The sequence below is a fragment of the Equus quagga genome, chromosome 4 (assembly GCF_021613505.1).
Source record: "Equus quagga isolate Etosha38 chromosome 4, UCLA_HA_Equagga_1.0, whole genome shotgun sequence".
Taxonomy (NCBI): domain Eukaryota; kingdom Metazoa; phylum Chordata; class Mammalia; order Perissodactyla; family Equidae; genus Equus; species Equus quagga.
In genome coordinates, this window is record NC_060270.1 from 121,291,478 (window position 1) to 121,313,349 (window position 21,872).

The window sequence follows — 21,872 nt, forward strand, 5'->3', positions numbered from 1 at the left end:
ATGTGGGAAAATGACGTTTGCTCTATTACAGTTACTACTTTGTTTTTTTTGGAACTGGAATCTAGGCTGGCAAGTATAAGGTGGGTAAAGTCTGGATATACTAATGCTTACACCCAGAGAAGAAGATAGCTGTGGGGATATCTTTTGGAAAAACATGTTAGAAAAATCCATCTTCATACCCTATTCTGAAATTACTCCAGCAATGTTCTTGAAAATTAGTCATCCAAGTTTGATTGAACATAATGAGTGAAAGAAAGTTTACTGTCTTTTGAGGCTCCATTTTCATTTTAGAAAGCTCTGTTAGAAAACCTTCCCTTCCCTTCCACTGAGGTGAAATCTACCTCTCTTGAACTTCTCTACTTTGGTTTTAGTTCTAAAATTTTGAACTTTCCAGGATAAATTTAATCTCACTTCTGTATGACAGTCCTTCGACAATGGTAAGGCCGTTAGTGCTTTCTCTTCCTACTTTCTTTTTCAATACTAAATATTGCCAGTTCCTTACCATTTTGGTCACCCTCTGGAGGCACTTCAGTTTGTCCATATATTTTCTCTTAACTTTTTATTGTGAAATAATGATAGATTTACAGGAAGTTGCAAAGAAATATATTAGGGAGGTCATGGGTACCCTTCACCCATCCTCCCTCGATATTAACATCTTGCAAAACTGTAGCACAATAGCAAACCCAGGAAACTGATGTTGGTACAAACCATAAAGGTTATTCAGATTTCACCTGTTATATATAAGTGTGTGTGTGTGTGTGTGTGTGGGTGGGTGTATGTCTGTATAGCTCTATGCAATTTTATCACATGTAGCTTTATGTAACCACCACCACAATTAAGATACTTAATCTTAAACTTGTGGCATCATTACCATGTGACTGCTTTGTGCTATCCCTTTATAGCCACACTTGCCCCTGTACCTCATCACTAACCCCTGGGAGCCACTAATCTATTCTCCATCTCTATAATTTTGTTATTTCACAAATGTTATGCAAATGACCATAACTGACAAAGAATTCAATTGTCTCTTATTCTTGATACTCTGTAGGCAGTTCCCAAATTTTAAATGTTTGATTTACATGACAGCAGCCTTGTCTGAATAGTGGGGAAGCCTGAATTGAGAACCTCTATATTCTCAAGAGGCAATGTTGTTCTCAGGTTCAAAGTTCTAGGAAATGACTCTTTCAGGCCTTTGCCAAAATCAGGGCTGATTCTTTTTTCTAGACAAAACCTTTGGTTTTCAATACTTAAAAAGCAAATCAAAGAATACAAACCAAAAATAAGGCAGGAATTTCAGGATCCCAAAGATAAAGAGGTTTGTCAATCTCTACTTGTAAAATCTTTTAAAATTTCCTATGTCCGAGTTGCTCTGGATCTCCTGGACTTTTAGGAGGTGGACAGAGCTCTATTTCCCCACAGCTGAGTGCTGTCTGCTCCAATGGTGTTCTTGGCCTTTGATAACTTTTTTGGGGACAGCTAGCATTCATGCACTGACACAAAATTAGCAGTCTGTCACTTCATTTAAGGAAGATTAGCAGCAATGAATAGAAAATTGGGAAAATTTTGGACAAAGATTTCTCTTATAAACTTTGCAATATTGAATATTGGTGTTTTTGCTGACCAAGACAGCCTTATCATTCCCCTCAGCTTGACAAAACTTTAGACAGGTTTGTTTCTGACTATAGCCACTGATTGCCCTTTTCTTAGAGCATTTGCTTTAGAAAACTGACCATTGTAAATTCTTTCTCTGCCCCTTGGAGGTGTAAAACTTCTATAGCTTAGGAATGTCTTTCCCAAGCACCTGGGAGCCATCCCTTTGAAACGGAATCGTCAAGAAAGATAATGCCCTAATCTCCCAGTCTCTGTGGAAGGATAGGAGCCTAACTTTGCTAAGAACCAGTTAGCAAACACAGATGGCATCATCAGATTGACCCATCTCCTCCCTAGCTTCCTCCAAGTCTTTCCCACTTGCTCACTACAGTGCAAAAAACTCTCCCACCTCTAGTCTCAGCAGAGTTGAGGTCAGTCTCTCTCCTCTGTTGCAGTAGTCTTGAATGAAGTCTTCCTTGCCTGTTTAAGTCCACCTGGTGCAATTTTTCTTTGACATTGCAATAAAATAAATATTTATTTCTGAGGACATTGTACATACCATTTGGCAAGACAAACTTGAGTATCATAGTTAATAGCCATAATCTGTTATTTTTATCTTTTCTCTGTCAAAAGAGAAAATTACTAAACGTATGGTGATATCAGAGATAGTTAGGCCCCGTAAAGGAGGATTTGACCAGGGGACTCCCAGAACAGAAATCCAGGGAGAAGAGATGTATACAGCTGCTTTGTCATATGCAGATCAAGTTAATAATACATTCACTGGTAGCAGGAACTCTGGGTACTTTTAGCATCCGAATGGCTGATGTGTGCTCCTGGCATGCCGTGTTGGAATCAGGCTTGATTTTTCCATTGAAATGCTTTCTAATTTTTGCTGGTCTTGGTTTCAGATGAAATCAAATGGGATTAAGACATGCTCAGGCATGTCTAGCACACATGGTGATCAGACTCTTAGAGGCTACTTTGAGGACTGAGAGTGGCTGTGGGGGAATTCATGTTGAGGGAGGGAACAACCTGACTTGATGAATTTGCCTTATTCTTTTTAATGCAGCCTCTTTCATTCATCTGATCACTTCTCATCAAGTTGTCCACTCCCACACCAGTCCATGCTTCCATCATCTCTATGTGAACTAACTGAGCTCCCTGCTTCCTCCCTGGTGTCCTTGAAGTTTACTTTCCACCTGGCATCCACGGTGATCTTTTAGAAATGTCCTTTAAAAATGTCACTCTTCTATGCTTAACTCTCCAATAAGTTTTCAACATGCTCCAAATAAAATCCCAAGTAATCTCCAGAGCTTGCAAGGCCTTAGTGACCAGGCCCTTCTTGGACCTCATTTCCTACACTTGGCTTCTTCCTTATGGTTCTGTAGCTGCCAGACCCTCTTGCATTTCCTTGAGACTACCAAGCCCAGTCTAGTTAAGGGCCTTTGCACTGCTATTCCCTCTGATTGGAATGCTTCTCCCCAGGTATTCACCTTGCTTGCATTCCCATTTTATTTAAGTCTCTGCTCAAATGTCACCTCCTCAGAAAGACTGTCTCTAAAAGTGCACACAATTATTCTTCTCCCGTTTTCCTGCTTTTTACCTTTCATAGCGCTTCTCTATACTTGAAGTTATAAAGTGTTTATCTGTTTATTGTCTCTTCCCTCACTAGTCTACAAACATGCTGAGGCCAAGAACTTTGTCATGTCACTGCATCTGAAGTACCTAGAATAGTGCCTGGCATTTAACAGCAGGCCATGCATATCACATTCATGCAGTGAACAAATCAATGGAGTGAGACTTGCAGGCTGGTGAGATCTGTGAAAACCTGAGTTACACAAATAGAGACTAATTGTGCACATCAGTATGTCTGGTACTCTACCTCAGGTAGCTTACGTCATGGATTATAGTGGTTTATGTGTGACAGACAGAAGCACTAAATTCAATGTATGACATTTTATGGAAAAATGCATTTTGAGCTCCAAATAACCAGCTTACACATGGGTTTTTGGATCATGATGCACTTAAGTTGGGCATAATTTGGCCTTCCATAACGGTAGCCCAAGATTTCAATAGTATATTTTGCTAAATGTTGTTACTAAGATTATGCTGTTTCTGGAGAAATATTGTCTTCCCTGGTACCCATGGAATCCAGTCGGTGAGCGAGATAGGAGGTTCTTGAGAGCAACATTACTCAAAGTTTTCAGTAATTTGTTCATTTGAAGTAGGACCCTAGCCATCCTTTAAGGATGTGAGTGGGAAGGCTGAATTTCTCTGCCATCTTGGAGAATTAACTGGCAAGAGGTAGGATTAGTGTCAGTCCTAGGAAATAAACAATGCTACATTTTTATCTGAGAAACTATGTTCAGTCAGAACAGAGCAGAAAGTTCAATGGTGACAACAGGAATTCGGTGAAAGCTACAACATGGTGGGCATGCAGGGGCCCAGCATTTACCTAAGCATGTTTGATACTAAAACTAGGGCAATCATAATTACAAACCCCATCTACATGAGAAGTTCTGTCTCGTAATAAGTAGTCTTGCCCTGGTCAGCAGTAGTTTAGGCATTGCGGAAGAGGTATGGAGGAAGGAAGTAACATTTACTGAGCACTCACTGTGTCAGACATTGCTGCCGTACATTCACTGTCCCATGAAAGCTTCCAGCAACCCGACGAAGTGCTGCTTGTATTATCTCCATTTCATAGATGAGGTCGCCGAGGCTGAGTGAATACGCAGCATGGTAGGAATACTGTGCTAGAAAACTAATCCAGGGCTGTCTGACTCAGAAGTCAGTCCTGTCTTCTGAGGCATTCTGTGATTAGAGCTGCATAGGACCAGGGAATAAACGATCGATGGCACGGACTCTGAGGGCAGCATTTCAGAATGTTGTCAATGTTCTTGTATTTTTCTTGAAAGTTTTTAAATGCATTGTTAGGGATTCAGAGCCAGATTGGAAGGAATTGCAAGACAAGAACAAGGTGCACATTAACTCTTAGGTCTAACAGTTCCTACGTCATCTTTTTGTCAGCATTTATCCTTCCACAAGAGCGTGCACACTAACGAGAACAAGTGAACTGACTAGTTCTTATGAATATCTATGTACCTGAATTCACAGCCAGTCTCTAAAGCATAATCCTGCTGTGCTGGAGTTTGAAAGTTCTTACTTTGAGCTCTTCTTATTTGTTTTATTAAACAATGGATAGCTGCTGCAATGAATCCAAGTCAGAAAAATAGGAGCAAGAAAATGGGTGAACAAGTGATACATGTAAATACTATACTAATTAAAATGTTATCAGTAATCCTCAAACCACGAACTAATTCAGAAGAACTATTTCTGAGGCCAGAGAGGTCCTTTAGTCCTTCAGGAGATGGGAGTGAGGAAATTCTGCTTTGGGGCATATGGGCATACGGGGTATAGCTTCTCCTGCTGTGATATTGTGATTTATAATAAGAAATATGTATTTGGTCTTCATCCCTGATTCTGGCACAGAGCTTGTAAAACCCTTGGAATTTCCTAAGTAATGACAGCTGCAAAGTGTCTTTTGTTGTGTTAGTGAGATGACTTTTGGGAATCGCCTAAGGATGGGGACTGGTTGGGAGGGGGGCCAACGGTGTGATTAGAGGGTTGGAACTTTTAGTCCCATTCCTGACCTTCTGGGAGAGGAAAGGGGTTAGAGATTGAGTTCAGTCACCAATGGTCAATGATTTAATCAATCATGCTTATGTAATGAAACCCCCAAAGGACGAGGTTCAGAGAGCTTCCAGTGGGCATGAAAGCTCTGCACTACTTCCCCATGCCTTGGCCTGTACATCTCTTTCATCTGGCTGTTCCTGAGTTATATGCTTTTATGATAAGCCAGTGATCTAGTAAGTAAAATATGTCTCTGAGTTCTGTGAGCCTCTCTAACAAATTAATCGAACCCAAGGAGGGGGGCATTGGAACCTCCAGTCTGTAGCTGGTTGGTCAGAAGCACAGGTGACAACCTGGACTTGGGGATTGGCATCTGAAGCAGAGCACAGTCTTGTGGGACTGAGCCCTTGACCTGTGGAATCTAACGCTATCTCTGGTAGATAGTGACAGATTTGAGTTGAACTGTAGGACATCAGCTGGTGTTGAAGAATTTCTTTGTGGTGTGGGGAACCACCCACAAGTTGGAATTGATACTAAAATCTTTACCTGCATTCTCATTATTTCTATAAGAAATATGATGTGAGGTTTTGGTCTAAGGTATAGAGGCCTCAGACTCTGAGCTTTGATCTGCTCCTCGGGTCTTGCATTATTTGCTTTGTTCAAATCATTTAAGTTTTAAAATAATCTGTTTAAGGAGAGATTTGCCTTTCTGCTGGCACAGAAGACTTTAGTTGGATGGATGTTGTGATTTGCTCACATCCAGACTTCCAGTCCCTTGCAGCAATAGACTTACTCATGATCTCCCACATAAACCTTCCACGAAGCTATCCAGGAGAATCCTAGTCATGGAAAATGGGGTGGGAATGTCTGTTGTGGTCAGAAGTGCCCAGAACAGCACAGGCGCTTAAATAAGTGATTGACTGATAAGTAGCAACAAATCTCTGGGTTCCTTTTGTATTTCTACCCAATTTATGCCAATTTGTTAAAGAAAGCTGCCATCCAAGGAAGGCACACATGTAAATATATGGTTATCATTAAATTAAAATAATTTCTAGATACATTTTGATAGGGATTGCAGATTTTAAAAGTGTTTATATTCAATTTTGTATTTATTACTGGCATGTATTTTCAGATAAATATAAGAGGAAATTTTCATGAATTCTGATTTGTAAATGATTTTATACAATCGCATAACAGATATATCATTTACAATGAGTGCTATAATAGAGCAGTGACAGGTCAGTCAGTTTGCCCAGAAGCTCTGTAGTCGGCCTGGTGTTAACTCTTCAGCACACGTGGATAGACTGCCTGAAATAGCCAGCACTGGCCCAGGTTTGCACACCTCTCAGCTGGCCTGGGCTAAATGAGGAAATAGGCAAAGTTTATGATATCCAATCCCTCAGTAGTGCTTTCTTCCCTTATCAAATCTTGCTTTCATCATGCTAAGAGAGCTGAAAATTTAAGTGGTCTTACTGGTGAAAGTCGTATGCAGTGAAGGAGGAGTTCTAATGGTGAGAGTTTATACTCTCTGGGGGCGTGGAGGTCTTCTTTTTTCCTTTTTCAATGTGCTGTCCGATATTCCTAAAATCAACTCAATTATTCTGTGATTTGTAAGCCATTAATGTGCCAAAGAAGCCTCAAAGTATTTTCTCCATTAATTTTTTTTAAAGAAACCATAATTGTTAGCCCTTCCATAGATTAATAAGCCCTTCCTTCCTGTCTGGTTGACAGTCTGTCTTGCTTTTTAAGGGTTGGGTCCCATAGAAATACAATCCGGGTTTATAATTACAAAGAAGGAGAGGTGAAAACAAGCAGAGTTGATTGCTTTTCCATCAGGCTTACTTTAAATTCATGTGTGTATATATATATATTTATTTTTTAAATTCATGTATATATATATTTAAATTGTGTTTCTAATGCTTTCATCAAATATTTAAGATATGTTTTCAGGTGTGAAATGCAATATCGCTATGCTATGGATACTTCTGTTTTCATTTTCTTTTGAAAGCAAATGCCTATCAAAATGGTGAAAAATGTGTAATAGGCAATATGCATTTATTCCATAAACCCAATTCTAGAAAGAAATATTCTTTGGCACGCAAACCATTCTAATGTAAAATTTAATGCAACAGGGGTGACATATTTTAGTACAAATTAATTAGATTAGTGAAGTGAAATGGTCTGCATCAGAAAAAATAAAATGAGCTGCATAACATGAGGCACTTTACAGTAATTCTTAGGCTATCAGTTATGTTACTTTGCAATTTGAATTCTATTTAGATCATCAAAAATCATATAAAACCAATTCCTGTTTATTTTGGTTGATTACATAAAAAATAACAATGAGTTCTATGTACCTGAAAAATTAATAGAACATCACTTTCTTCAGTAAAAATTTTCTGATTTGTAAAATACCTTTAATCATTTATTTAACTTTTCTTGCTTATGTTTATACTGTGGGCCTTCTGAGAGAGCTCCACTATTTGTGTTAATTCATTTTTATTTTACTTTATTAATGTATTTATACCTCAATGTAGTCTGCAAATAATATGTGGTTGTTTATAATAAAAATTAAAAATTAAAAAGAAAAACTTGGTGACTTGAATATAATAACCATGACAAGAAAAAAATAGAAAAAAAGAGTGGAAAACTAGACCTTGTTAAAATGAGACTGAAAGTGTGGGCCACAAGACTGATGTAATTTTTATGGCTGAATTTCAAATTTGACTCTAAATTCCTAGCAACAAAATGTGAAACATGGTTAATTATACAATTGTCTTAATTATGAAAGAGAATCCTGTTGATTGTATGTGTAAGAATATTTTAAGTCATAAGTAAGAGAAAACCCAACTCAAACTGGCCCTTAAGAAACTGGAAATATCCATAGAAAGGGTAGTAACCAGGCCTGGTTTAACCAGAACTTGGTCTCATTGCCTGAGATCTTCTGGGCATTTTTGTCCTTTGTGTGTTGATTTCATCACAGTCTTGTCACATGATGGCTGCAGCATCAGTAGGCGCTCATCTGTTTACAACTACATATATAGGCTGTCTTTTCTGCCTTTTCTTAAGACAGAGGAACTTTCCATTTTGTCCAATAAACTTCCCCTGGTATCTCACTAGCTTAATCACTTAATCAATAACCCGCAACCAAAGGAATGCTGTGGACTATTAGCTTAGGCCTACTTTTCCCCAACAAGGAAACTAGATTATGTTAGACCACTCAGGGCCATCCCTGAAACTGAATGTGATCAATTTCACGTTCATGAACTACATGGCCTAGAGGTAGATACTTGATCAGATATTAGAAATTAGGAAAGGGAAAAGGTTGTAACCAACAACGCCCTCTATATGTTACCCAAGGGAAATTAACTCTTTTTGTTATTTAGAAATTTAACATTCTGGATTCATTTGTTGGTTACAAAAGACTATTTTGGGTTTACGTTCAGAGACAATTATATTTGGCAGATCTTAATGTTCAGTAAAAATAAATCATAAAATGATCCCATAATAACGTTATCTCCTTTGTAGAGTCTTCTGAAGACAGCTGACTTCATAAAAATTTTACGTGATGGATAGGCTGATGGGGCTGAATGTTTCCAATTTCAGCTGTGCAGTTTTGCCCAGGTCTTTTCCTCCTTGCCACTAAATTCTCCTAAACGGAGGTAAAAATCATTGACTGTCACTCAAAGTAAGTTGATTTGGAAAACTTTTCTCAATGTAGAAGAAACCATTTTTTGGGTGAGGAGGAAACAAATTTGAACAAGAGAGGTAATTACTGTAGTGCTAGAGCTAAAAGTTTTGGACTTAAAGATATGTCCCAAGGTCAAAGTGCTATTATTTTGGTGGTTAAGATCCTAGATAATGATGTGCCGGACACTTGTGCTCTGATACAACACATACACACACACACACACACACTCTTCCCAATAATATGAACCATGATCTCGAGGAGACTTATTTTTAAATGTTATTTTTCTCTCCAGGGAATCTATGGGATTTTAAATACTGTGAATGCTTTAGAAATGGAGGAAAAAATCAACACCGAAAAACATACTCTAAAATAAAAATGAATTTTAAGGATGAATTGATGATGATAACTATTCATACTTGCTTCTCTGAATTTAACAATATTACCTCGTCCTCCCTCCCAGTCTTTGCGAACAGTGTCTACATTTAGACAATGGCTCCTAATTTTCTGGCTCTGCTTTGCTTCAAGATGACTCTTTTCTTTATGGACAGTGGTCTTGGCAGGTAAATCAATTCTCGTAAGTACAGTCTCCTGAAATGAAGGCAGGTTCAGTGTCCTCTCTGGGGGCAGCACCAGCCAGTATTTTATTATCTCTTCCAAATCATGACAGTCAATGAAGTGTGGAACTGATAAAAGATGAATTTACTTTAAGGTCCAAGAGAGAAAACACAACAGAAAATGAGAAGTTTCATCATAAATGCCTCAATGAAGTTGCCCAGGGAGACTTGGTGATGGTGAAACTATCTCACAGCCACAAAAACTGCATCTCACCTTATTCATGACGGACACTCTAATGGAGTCTCAGACTGTCTCAGCGTACTGTCTGTACCAGCTTCATTTTCTCTTTCAGGTACAAAGTGGTGTTTCTGGTTTGACCCATTGTCCTAAGCTAGGCAGAGAGTTTCTTTGGCATGGGCCCAAAGGGCAATAGGGAAGCGATCTAGCTAAAATTACATATTGATCTCCCCTTCAACCGGCATCCTTTCCAGTTAAATTACCCTGCTTCTTCCTGAAGGGATGACTATGAGTTTTCAAAACCCACTCACCCAGATTCTTAGGTGATATTTTCTCCTCTTACACTCTCCTGACTTAGATTGTGATATATTTAAATAACTGCTATTTTCACAAAAATAATACTTTTAGAATGTTGTAAGCACAGACATTCGGTAAAAAACAATTCAGAAGTAGGACAAATTAAATATTTGCAGATATAAACATTTAGGAAAAAAACTCACTGCTATGGGAGACTTGAATATTCTTCTTTCTCATTTTTCTTGCTTAGCATTGTTTCCCTACAATCAATTTCCATAATGCTGAAAAATTCTTCTTCTTTACTAATTTTTAAACCTCTTGAGGTAGGAAGCAATATTCATGTTTATTTTCTTCTTTTTTTTTAACTTCAGATGCACAGATTTGAATTAACCATACTCCTTGGTTGATGGCACACTTTCATTAGTCCATGAAAAGTCCTTCCCTGATTGATACAGTAGGTGTTCAATGAATAGTGTTGACCAGTTGATTAAAGTCTTACCACTTCAGAAACTTCTCTAAGAGGATTGAAAATTGATCAGAACTATTTCCTTTACCACACACATTAGAGGTTATTGAGAGTTTCTTAGTGAATCAAAACTGGAGTCAGACATGAGCATTATTGTCTATTCTTTATATCTTGTTGTATATGAATATGAATGTTAAATGGCATATCATTGAAATGGTGTGCTTGATGTTTCACCATTCACTGGGTGGCCAGGCTGTGCATTAAAGGGCAGTTAAGTGCCACCCAGGCAAGAAACCAGAGCATGATTTGAGGTTGCTGAGAATAGACAACATGCATACCAGGATCAAGTGATACAGTGTTTACTTAGAGCAAGAGAGAGAAAGAGTATACAAGATCCAGCCCTTGCAATGTGCAGGTCTCCCATGGCCAGCAGATTCACGCTGCCGTCAGCCAGTGCAGGCAATGTAGCTGCACACTCCCTGCTGCCTGCTGCAGTAGAAGGACTCTGACCCCTCCCCTGTGGGGTCTGAAATAGAGAAAACAGAAGACAAGCCTGAGGGCCATCGATGCATGAGTTTAGGCAGAATAAGGGACTACACCTCAAGTCTGAAAGGGAAAGATAATCCCACAGGAGGCGATAAACCCAGCACAGGGTCTACCTCTTAGTAACGAAATGTTTCAGGCCCAAGGCCCATTTTTATGTGACCAAGTCGGGGTTGAAAGACTGCACTTACGACTGCCTTTCCCAACCCTTGATGATGATGATGAAAATGTTTTTATTGTGAACAGATCTGGTCGTACATACTTTGGAAAAAATGCTCCCTTGGCAGTGTTATTGACTTTTCTAGCATACAAGCTTCTGGAACAGTGTATCCCCTATGGTTTTTTTTGACTTTGACAACAAGAAAGAAATGCATTTCCCATATTGACCCTTGATGTGTATGTGTATAACTAAAACAAAAGCTTCAGAAACAACGCTTTCCACTATTATATATAATGCACTCTAACATTTTTTAGTTTGACTCTATTCTATTCTTTTAAAAAAAATCAACCCACATAATTGATTTTATTAATGAGTCCAAACTACCATTGAAAAAATACCTGTTCTAGGAAATGGGCCATACAGAAACAATAAAGTTTATAAGATCATTCAGTGTTTTGCAAAACAAAGGGGAGGGGTGAAAAAGAGCAGCAAGAACCGAAAAGCAGAGGGTAATTTCACTAGGGTGGGTGTTACATAAGTCACATCTGTCTTCCCAGCTGTAACCACCTTGGAGCTGAAACCCGTTGGAAGGAGCAACTTAAATCTTATGCACAAAGGGCTACATAGGTTCTCATAGTTTGCTTATATTATTGTTCTAGTAGAGAAAGGATTTCTTATTTTTGCAATCCATAGAGGAAGTGGTAAAATTAACTTAAAATTGTATTATTACATGTATAATATATATAGCAATATATAATTGTATTATTATAGGGACGACACATATAGAAATTAATATAAAGTGACTTTTTACGATAATATGATAAAGTTATTTACACATATGTGAAGTTATGTATATATACACACACACATATAAAGTTACATACATGATACATATTTTAGTCACACACACGCATATAAAATCCATCTGCCAGGCATTAAACAATTTGCATTTTCCCTTGTGTTGTGAGTTCCCGCTGGTTTTCTTTCTATTTGTCTAAAGGGCAAAACCAAGTTGTTTGCTCTGCTCAGGATGTTATCTTCCATGCCGTTCTCCTGCTTCTCTCTCCACATCATGTAATTTTCATTTCCTTTAAATCTCATGATAATTGTCATGTTCCCAAGTTTGTCTCCACTTTCCTAAGACTAAATCATGTCCACTTCTACTATGTTCTTATCACATAACCTTTTCTTATAGTCTTCATAGTGCCATGCTCGTTTCAGCTCACCAGTTTTTCTCTGGTGCCCTACTCAGTGCCTGATACACAGTAGGCACTTGGATATTTGTGATATGACTAAAGGCTTTCTAATAACTAAAATGCCAATTTCTTTAAAAAAAAAGGATATGAGTCAGCATTCACAACATACTGGATACTTTCCAGATCTCATAACTTTTTGCCTGGATCATAGTTGTTTTTGCACAGGAACACATTCCTCTTTCATATTTTTATCCATCATATTTGGTACCAACTGATGTGTGGTAAGTGCTAAATAAATGTTGAATTGATTCTTTTAGGCAAAACATATACATATGTTATTCATGTTATTCACGTAATGGGACCTGTGGAGAGGAGAATATATTTCTAGCATAACATTAGAGCAAATTTACATAGTCATTATGGTTGTGTTTATTGATTTCCATCTTTTCGAATCAATCTAATCAGAAGCAAAAAAAATATGTTTTGGCATTAACGTGCTTATGTTACAAAGTGTGTTCAAGAACTCTTGTGAAAAGTCAATATAGCGAGAAGTATGTGTTTAGTATGTTATTTATAGTTAGTGGTTAACCAATACAAAAGCTAAAAATAACAATATAAATGTCCAACCCTGGGAGGAGGAGAAGAGGTGGGGGGAGCAAGGTGAATGAACTAGTTCTCATGTTTCATGATAATGACAGTCAATAGATATGATCTAAAATTAATAAATCAGTGTAATAAAAAGAAATGAACTTCTTACTTAGACGTGTAGCGATAACCCCCAAAATCCCTAGAAACAGAAAAAGTTAAGAGATAATATCCTTGGAGAGTTATCTGTAGGAGGGGAGGAATTGGATGAGAGATTGCTGCTTTTCATCGTAAATCTTTGGTATTAACAAGGCAAAAATCTAGGAGAAAAAGTTATACAGAATTCTACTTGATGATTCAACTACCTTAAAGCTATTTTTGAGGCCTGTGCATTTTCCTTGCCTCTGGCTGTTCCTCAGTATCTCATTATGAACTGATTATAATGACTTTCTTTTTTAAAGTGAATGTTGAATTGTCGTGATGGAAAGTATTCAAGACTTCACACTAGAACGCTGTTATGGGTGGAAATCTGGATCCCTATAAAATTGGCATCTACATACTATACTAGAGTTTAAAATTTCTATACAAACAGGAAAACCTTAATACTTCCCAAACTTTCTTATAAACAGCAGCGTTATTGAACCTATTTAGTAGTTTATTATAGTTCCTTCCAAGGAAATAGCTTATATTCTTCATTGTTGCTGCTCTGTTTAGACATAAAAACATAGATGGGACACTTTCAAGTGGTTACATTTGTGAATAGATATTTATAAGAATGCTGATTATTTATTGAAATTAGGAGTTCTAGAGGCTGACGAGTCTGGGTTAAGTGGAGCACAGTATATGCTATCAATTCCTAGAAGCTTCAGAGAAGCTAGTGGCCTCTAAAAAATTTAATTTTTAGACTTTATTTTTTAGAACAGTTTGAGGCTCACAGCAAAATTGAGCAGAAGTGACTTTGGGTTTCCGGTTCTGTGTATGAGGAGCTTGGAATTCACCACTCTGTCTTAACAACAAGTAAAAATCTGAAGAGATTGAAAATCAACAACTCTCCCAGCCAGGATCCAAAAGAGAGGGGAGGACACAGGGCAAACCACTGCCCCAAGATTGGAGAGACAGTCAGGAAAATATAGAGAGTCATGGCTGACCAGAGCAGAGATTCACAAGGGGAAACTGCCATGGGAACCAGTGTTGGGGAGGAAAATCTGAACTGTAATTGATGACTTGCTGGAAGCTCAGCGTGGACAACTCTGAGAGTTAAAATCTCCAGGGGACTCACTTCTAGGGGGTCCCTGCATTTTTCTGAGTTTTACCTCAAGGAGTTCAATCAAGTTCTTACAGCTAATATTGGAGAAAAGTCTTCTCATGCTTCTGGCAAGGGGAGGGGAAAAGGAACCATTTTGAAATACACCAGCACACTCTGTTCTTCTTAACCAGGCCTGCCCTGAGGGGAAACTAGTTAATAGAGCCTAACTTGCTGGGATATTACCAAAGCCTAACTCAACCGGGGGGGAGGGAAATACCCACTTCAGTCAGCTCTAGCCTTCCACGTGGGAAAAGGGAAATACCCCATCCAGCCCATGTTAGCCATCCTCTCCTGTCTAAGGGGGGAGAAAAGAACTGAGAAACACTTTGAAATTCATACATCAGAGGCATAAACTCTACTAAAATACTTAGAACTAATCACAGGACCATAGAATGCCCCCCCCCCCCAACCCTTGCCACCACATTACTACGGGCCTATTTATAGCAGTTTCCTTTTACTCAGTATATTATATCCAGTTATCACAAAAAAATTACAAGGAATACCAAAAGGCAAGAAACACAATTTGAAGAGACCAAGCGAGCATCAGAACCAGACATGGCAGGGATGTTGGAATTATCAGACTGGAGACTTAAAACAACTATGAATAATATGCTAAGGGCTCTACTGGCTAAAGTAGACAGCATGCAAGAACAGCGGGCAACGCAGGCAGAACAATGGAAATCTTAAGGAACAAAAAGAAAAAAACACTGCAACAGAAATAAAGAATGCCTTTGACGGGCTTCTTGGTAGACCGGACATGCCTGAGGAAAGAGTCTCTGAGCTTGAGGATTTCTTAATTAGAACCTCCAAAGCTAAAAGGCAAAGAGAACATAGACTGAAAAAAGCAGAAAAGAATACCCAAGACTATGAGACAAGTACAAAAGGTGTAACATATGTATAATGGGAATACCAGTGGAGAAGAAAGAGAGAAAGGAACATAAAAAATGTTTGAAACAATAAATGACTGAAACTTTCCCGAAATTAACGTCAGACACCAAATGACAGAACCAGGAAGCTCAGAGAACACCAAACAGGATAAAGGCGAAACAACAACCACCACCACTCAGAAAACTACCCCTAAGCATATCACTTTTAACCTACAGAAAATCAAAGAGAAAAGTCAGAGGAAAAACCACCTTAGCCAAAGAGGAGCAAAGATAAGAATTACATCCAACTTCCCCTCAGAAACCACACAAGCAAGAAGAGAGTAGAGTGAAATGTTTAAAGTGTTGAGAGGAAAAACCCACCAACCTAGTGTTCTGTACCTTTTGAAATTATCCTTCAAAAGTGAAGGCAAAATAAAGATTTTTCTCAGATGACAAAAACTGGGAGGATTTGTTGTCAGTAGACTTGCCTTGCAAGAAATGTCGAGATAATATAGGTCAGAAACTCAGATATACATAAGGAATAGAAGAGCACTGAAGAAAGAATAAGTAAAGGTAAAATAAAAATTTTTCTTTCTTTATTCTTAATTGATCTAATGGGAATTTATTCAAAATAATAATAGCAACAATGTATTTGCTTAGGTATTTGCTTATGCATATAACAGATATTTGTGTATATATGCTTATATATAAGTGAAATGAATGACAGCAATGACACAAGGTACAGGAGGGAAGAACTAGGGTTATGTTGCTGTGATGAGGTTCTCACACTACCTATGAAGTGGTATGGTGTTACTCGAAAGTGGTCTTAGATTAGTTGTAAATGCGTATCGCAAACTCTAGAGCAACCACTTAAAAAATTAGAAAGGAAATATCACTGATTTACTAAGACAGAAGAGAAAATGGAGTCATGTAATGTTCAATTAAAACCACAACAGGCCGAAAAAGTGGAAGACAAAAATAGGAACAAAGAACAAGTGCAAAACAGAAAACAATAACAAATGTGGTAGACGTTAATCCAAATATATTAATAATTACTTTAAAGGTCAATGGTCTAAATGTATCAACTAAAAGACAGTAGTTGTCAAAGAGGATCAAAAATAATATCCAGCTATACGTTGTCTACAAGAAATTCACTTTAAATATAAAAACACATATACATTAAAAGTAAATGGGTGGAAAGAAATACGCATGGTAACACTAACCAAAAGAAAGCAGGAGTAGTTATATTTACTTTAGACAGAGCAGACTTCAAAGCAAGGAAAATTATCAGGTATAAAAAAGATATCACATAATGATAAAGGAATCAATCCTTCAAGAAGACATAACAATATTTAATGAGCATGTGCCTGACAGCTGAGCATCAAACTATGGGAGGCAAAAACTGATAGAACTGCAAAGAGAAACAAATGAGTCTACTATCATGATTGGAGACTTCAACACCCCTCTGTGAGAAATGGACAGATATAGCAGGCAGAAAATCAGTATGTACATGGTTGAATTCAGTAACAACATCCATCAACTGCATATGATTGACATCTATACAATCCAATAAGAGCAGAATACACATTCTTCTTAAGCTCACACGGAAATTCACCAAAATACAGTCTGGGCAATAAAACACATCTTAACACATTTAAAAGAATAGAAATCATACAATGATTATTCTCAAACCACAATGGAATCAAACTAGAAATGAAAAACAGAAAGATAACTGACAAATCTCAAAATATCTGAAAATTATATAATACTTTTCTAAATAACACACTGGTCAAAGACGAAATCTCAAGAGAAATTAAAAAATATTTTGAACTGAATGAAAGCACAACTTATTGAAATTTGTGAAACACAATGAAAGCAGTGCTTAGAAGAAACTTTATAGCACTGACTGCATATATTATAAAAGAAGAAAGATCTAAAATCAATAATCTAACTTTCCACCTTAGGAAACTAGAAAAAGAAGAGCAAATTAAATCCAAAGTAAGCAGAAGAAAAGAAATAATAAGAGTTCTAGCAGAAATCAATGAAATTGAAAACAGGAAATCAGTAAAGTCAATAAAACTAAAAACTGGTTCTTTAAAAAGATCAATAAACTCAGTAACCCTCAGCCAGGCTAACTGAAAAAAAAAGGGAGGACACAAATTACTAATATCAGAGATGAAACAGAAGATGTTACTACAGATCCCATGGAAATTAAAAGGATAATAAAGGAATATTATGAATAACTGTGTGTCCACAAATTTGATAACCTAGATTAAATGAACCAATTTCTTGAAATATATAAGCTGTCAAAATTCACACAAAAAGAAACAATCTGAATAGGTTTATATCTATTAAAGAATTGAATCATTAATTAATTACCTTCCAGAACAGAAAGCATCAGGCCCAGATAGGTTCACTGGTGAACTCTACCAAACACTCAAGGAAGAAATTATACCAATTCTCTGCAATCGCAGAGGATAGAAGCAGAGGGAATATTTCCTAATTTATTCTACGAGGCCAGCATTACCTTGATACTGAACCAGACAAAGACATTACAGGAAAAGAAAACTACAGACCACTATCTTTCATGAACATAGATGCAAAAATCTTCAACAAAATATTAGCAAATCAAATCCAACAATGTATAAAAAGAATTATACACCTCAACCAAGAGAACTTTATCCCAGGTATGCAAGATTGGTTCAATATTTAAAAATCAATTAATGTAATCCATCACATCAACATACTAAGAAAGAAAAATCACATGATCATATGAATAGATGCAGAAAAAGCATTTGACAAAATCCAATATCCATTAATGATAAAAACTCCCACTAAACTAGGAAATGAGGGGAGCTTACTCAACTTGATAAAGACTATCTACAAAAAACCTACAGCTAACATCAAACTTAATGGTGAGAAGCTTGAAGCTTTCTCACTAAGATTAGGAATAAGGCAGGTATGTCACCTCTCATCATTTGTTTTCAACATCATATTGTCAGTTTTCGCTAATGCAGTTAGACAAGTAAAGGAAAGAAATGGTTTACAGATTGGGAAGGAGGAAATGAAACTCGTTTGTTTACAGATGACATGATTGTATATGTAGAAAGTCTGCAAACATGGACCAAAAAATCTCTGGAAACTAATAAGTGATTATAGCAAGTTTGCAGGCTATAAGCTTAGTATACAAGTCAGTCGCTTTCCTATATACCAGGAATGAATAAGTAGAATTTGAAATTAAAAAACACAGTAACATTTACATTAACACCCCTCAAAAATGAAATATTTAGGTATAAATCTAACAAAATATGTACAAGATCTGCATAAGGAAAAAACTACAAAAATCTGATGAATGAAATCAAGGAAGAACTAAATAAATGGAAAGATATTCCATATTTATGAGTGGGAAGACTCAACATTGTCAAGATGTCAGTCTTTCACAATTTGATCTCTAGACTCCAGGCAATCCCCATCAAAATCCCAGCGAATTATTTTGTGGATATTAACAAACTGATTCTAAAGTGTATATAGAGAAGCAAAAGGCACAGAATAGCCACCATAATATTGAAGAAGACAATTGGAGGACTGACGCTACTCGACTTCAAGACTTACTATAAAGCTATAGTAATGAAGACAGTGCAGTATTGGTGAAGGAACAGACAAATAGATCAACGGAACAGGACAGAGAGCTCAGAAATAGACCCACATCAATATGGTCAACTGATCTTTGACAAAGGAGCAAAGACAATGCAATGGTAGCAAACGGTAGCACCATTGTCAACTAATGGTGCTAAAACAACTGGACATCCACATGCAAAAAAGTGAATCTGGACATAGACCTTATACCATTCACAAAAATTAACTCAAAATGGATCATAGACCTAAATGTAAAATGCAAAAATATAAAACTCCTAGAAGATAACATAGGAGAAAACCTAGATGACCTTAGGTATGGCAATGACTATTTAGATATAACACCAAAGGCAGGATCCATGAAAGAAATAGTGGCTTTCAGTTTTGCTGTAAACCTAAAACTGCTCAAAAAGTAAAATGTTTGTATATATATACATTTGTATATATCTATATATAAATAAATATAAATATCTCTATATAAATCTTTATAAAGATTTATATATACTTATATATGTCATATATATTATATATAATATATAATGACATAAATGAACTGAGAAAAAATAAGGCAAAAAAAATTTGAGCATAGTATATAGAGATTTCCCATTTACCCTCTTCCCCACAACATATGTATAGTCTCCCCTAATATCAACATCCCTCACCAGAGAGGTATATTTGTTGCAAATGATGACTCTACACTGACACATCATTGTCACCCAAAGTCCGTAGTTTATGTTAGGGTTCACTCTTGATGTTGTATATTCTATGAGTTTGGACAAATTTATAACGACAGGTATCCACTATTATAGTTTCTTCCAGAGTGGTTACACTGCTCTAAAACCTCTGTGCTCAACTTTTTCATCCTTCCCTCCCTCCTAACCCCTGGAAATCACTGACATTTTACTGTCTCCATAGTTTGCCTTTTCCTTAATGTCTTATAGTGGGAATCATACAGTATGTAGGCTTTTCATAATGGCTTCTTTCACTTAGTAACATGTATCTAAGTTTCCTCCATGTCTTTTCACGGCTTTAAAGCTCATTTATTTTTTCCACTGAACAATATTCCATCGTCTGGATGTACCACAGTTTATTGATCCATTCACCTTCTGAAGGACGTCTTGCTTGCTTCCAAGTTTTGGCGATTGTGAATAAAGCTGCTATGAACATTCATGTGCAGTTTTTGGATGGACATAAGTTTTCAACTCCTTTGGGTAAATACCAAGGAGCATGATTCCTGAGTGTTATGGTAAGAGTATGTTTAGTTTTGTAAGAAACCTCCAACCTGTCTTCCAAAGTGGCTGTACCATTTTCCATTCCCACCAGCAATGAATGAAAGCTCCTACTGCTCCACATCCTTGCCAGCAGTTGATATTGTCAGTGTTCTGGGTTTTGGTCGTTTTAATAGATGTGTAGTGGTATCTCATTGCTGTTTTAATTTGTATTCCCCTGGTGACATATGCTGTGGAACATCTTTTCATATGCTTATTTGACATCTGTATATCTTCTTTGGTGAGGTGTCTGTTAAGGTCTTTGATCCATTTTTTAATCAGGTTGTTTGTTTTCTTCTTGTTGAGTTTTAAGAGCTCTTTGTGTATTTTGGATGGATAACAGTCCTTTATCAGATGTGCCTTTTGCAAATATTTACTCTCAGTCTGTAGCTTGTCTTTTCATCCCCTTGACAGAGTCTTTGACAGAGCAGAAGTTTTTAATTTTAATGAAGTCCAGGTTATCAATTATTTCTTTCATGGATTATGTCTTTGGTGTTGTATTGAAAAAGGTATCACCATACCCAAGGTCAGCTAGGTTTTTTCCTATGTTATCTTCCAGGAGTTTTATAGCTTTGCATTTTACTTTTAGATCTGTGACCCATTTTGAGATAATTTTTGTGAAGCTTGTAAGGCCTATGTGTAGATTCATTTTTCGGGGTATGAATGTCCAGTTGTTCCAATACCACTTGTAATAAATTCTGACTGATTTTAAGGAAACTTCACTTAGAAAATTAGAGAAAGGAACATTAGATCAGGTACAAGGAATTGCTTTTGGCTTGGTTAAAAAGTTAAGACTTTATTTTTCCTCCTGTAAAAGAATTCCAGAGATGCGCAGTCCAGAGTCCATACAACACCCTGCTCTCCAGGCTCCTTCCATCTTTCTGCTCCCCCTTCTTTAATGCATGGTTTCTATCCTTGGGTTCTCTCTTGTTTTCAATCCATGGTTTCTATCTCCACTGGTTTCTCTTCTTATGGTCATAAAATTGCTACTTCATTCCAGGCAGGAAGAGGAGAAAAGGAATAAGGGCATCTGCAAGATAAGCAATCCCCTTAAGAGATCTTTCCCAGTAGCTCCAAATTAAGACTTCAGCTTACATCTCATTTGGCAACTCTGTCTGCAAGGCAAGCTTGGAAATTTAGGTTTTGTAACTGGAAACATTGCTGCCCCAATCATATAGGAGTAAAGAAGAAGGGGAGACATAATTTTGGCAGGTAACTTACTATCATCTCTGCCAAAAGCTTCATTTATGCCTAAGTTTCTGCTTTAAGCTATCTACCGTGTATAGAAGGGGAGCAAGATAAGGATCTGTAAAATGCCATAGATTTGTTTTAGTAAATTATCTTGGTTGTCCAGACTATGAGTATAGAACTGTCCTAAGAAATACCCCTGATATTATATACTATAATAAGTTATTCCAGGCTCCTAAAGTTGGACTTGTGGAGAGGGAAATGTATCCCCGGAGTGCCATACTCATCTCATTATCTCTAGCACCCAGCAGGGCTCTTGCAATATAAGTAATAGTATTAGTTTTCTATTGCTGCTGTAACAAATTACAACAAATTTAGTGGCTGAAAAGAACGCAAATTTGCTGTCTTGTAGTTCTGTACGTTAGAAGTCTGGCAGTTGTCTCACCGAGCTAAAGGCAAGGTGTCAGCAGGGCTGCATTCCTTTCTGGATGCTCTAGGGGAGCATCCTTGCCCTTGCCTTTTCCACCTTCAAGATACTGCCCACATCTCTTGACTCATGGCCCCCTCCTTCATTTTCAAAGCCAGCAACATAGAATTTCTATGGCTTTTCTTCTGTAGTCCCATCTCCCTCTGACTCCAACTCTCTGGCCTCCCTCCTTCA